Below are 2,361 nucleotides of genomic sequence, written 5' to 3'. Positions count from 1 at the left end.
CTGCTGTAGAAAATTTATAAAAATCTGCCAATTTACGTGCGTGATCCTCAGATATGTACGCAACTTTCATTCAATTTGGGAATTTTCATCTGAGAAAGTCTGGTGCCTCTAAAAAATTCGTCTTTACGGACTGTTCTGTTTTGACAGATTCTGCCTTTTATTTCGCATTGCCTGTTATGCTATGTTTGATGGATTTATTTGTTCCATTAACTTTAAGTAGCTTTGTGCAATGTCCAGAAGTTTTAAGAATGATTATGTAACCTCTGAATACATGAATTTTCAATTATGCACTAACCCTCTAATGAGATTGTTTTGAGTTTGGTGTGGAGGAAGTTTTCAAGGGTCAAGAGAGGAGGATGATACAATATGATCAAGAAGAGTGAAAAGTCTAAGCTTGCGGATGACCCCGTGGTTCATCCCTACATATTTTAAGAAGAACCAAGCATCTAAGCTTGGGGATGCCCAAGGCATCCCTTCTTCATCGACAACTTATCAGGTCACCTCTAGTGAAACTATATTTTTATTCCGTCACATCTTATGTGCTTTACTTGGAGCGTCTGTTTGTTTTTATTTTTGTTTTTGTTTGAATAAAATCGGATCCTAGCATTCTTTGTTTGGGAGAGAGACACGCTCCGCTGTTTCGTATGAACACATATGTTCTTAGCTTTATTCTTAATGTTCATTGCGAAAGTTGAACTACTTCATTCATTGTTATATGGTTGGAAACGGAAAATGCCGCATGTGGTAAATGGTATAATGTCTTGAATAATTTGATACTTGGCAATTGTTGTGCTCATATAGATCATGTTTAAGCTCTTGCATCATGTACTTTGCACCTATTAATGAAGAACTACATAGAGCTTGTTAAAATTTGGTTTGCATGATTGGTCTCTAGAGTCTAGATATTTTCCGGTTAAGGTGTTTGAACAACAAGGAGACGATGTAAAGTCTTATAATACTTACAATATGTTCATATGTGAGTCTTGCTGCACCGTTTTATACTTGAGTTTGCTTCAAACAACCTTGCTAGCCTAGCCTTGTATTGAGAGGAATTCTTCTCGTGCATCCAAATCCTTGAGCCAAAAACTATGCCATTTGTGTCCACCATACCTACCTACTACATGGTATTTCTCTGCCATTCCAAAGTACATTACTTGAGTGCTACCTTTAAAAATTCTATCCTTTGTCTTTGCAATAAATAGCTCATGGGAAAATAGCCTTAAAAACTATTGTGGTGAAGAATATGTACTTATGTGTCTTATTTCTTAATAAGTTGCTTGTTGAGCGGTAACCATGTTTCTGGGGACGCCATCAACTATTTTACCTTTGTTGAATATCATGTGAGTTGCTATGCATGTTCGTCTTGTCTGAAGTAAGGGCGAATTTCATGATCAAATGGTTTGAGTATGCATATTGTTAGAGAAGAACATTGGGCCGCTAACTAAAGCCATGATCCATGGTGGAAGTTTCAGTTTGGGCAATTAATCCTCAATCTCTTATGAGAATTTTAACTGTTGTTGAATGCTTATGCATTAAAGAGGAGTCCATTATCTCGTTGTCTATGTTGTCCCGGTATGGATGTCTAAGTTGAGAATAATCAAAAGCGAGAAATCCAATGCGAACTTTCTCCTTAGACCTTTGTACGAGCGGCATAGAGGTACCCCTTTGTGACACTTGGTTGAAACATATGCTATGCAATGATAATCCATGTTAATCCAAGCTAATTAGGACAAGGTGCGAGCACTATTGGTATACTATGCATGAGGCTTGCAACTTATAGGATGTCTTATACATAACACATATGATTTATTACTACCGTTGACAAAATTGTTTCTATGTTTTCAAAATGAAAAGCTCTAGCACAAATATAGTAATCCATGCTTCCCTCTGCGAAGGGCCTATCTTTTACTTTATTGTTAAGTCAGTTTACCTATTCGTTCTATCTCAGAAGCAAACACTTGTATCAACTCTGTGCATTGATTCTTACATGTTTACATATTGCACTTGTTATATTACTTTGTGTTGACAATTACCCATGAGATATATATGTTGAAGTTGAAAGCAACCGCTGAAACTTATATCTTCCTTTGTGTTGTTTCAAAGCTTTCTACTAAGAATTTATTGCTTTATGAGTAACTCTTATGCAAGTCTTATTGATGCTTGTCTTGAAAGTATTATTCATGAAAAGTCTTTGCTATATGATTCATTTATTTACTCATTATCTTCACCATTGCTTCGAATCACTGCATTCATCTCATATGCTTTACAATAGTATTGATCAAGATTATGATAGCATGTCACTTCAGAAATTATCTTTGTTATCGTTTACCTACTCGAGGGCGAGTAGGAACTAAGCTTGGG

The sequence above is a fragment of the Lolium rigidum genome, chromosome 2 (genome assembly GCF_022539505.1).
Source record: "Lolium rigidum isolate FL_2022 chromosome 2, APGP_CSIRO_Lrig_0.1, whole genome shotgun sequence".
Classification (NCBI taxonomy): domain Eukaryota; kingdom Viridiplantae; phylum Streptophyta; class Magnoliopsida; order Poales; family Poaceae; genus Lolium; species Lolium rigidum.
Note: the sequence above shows the minus strand (reverse complement) of the source record.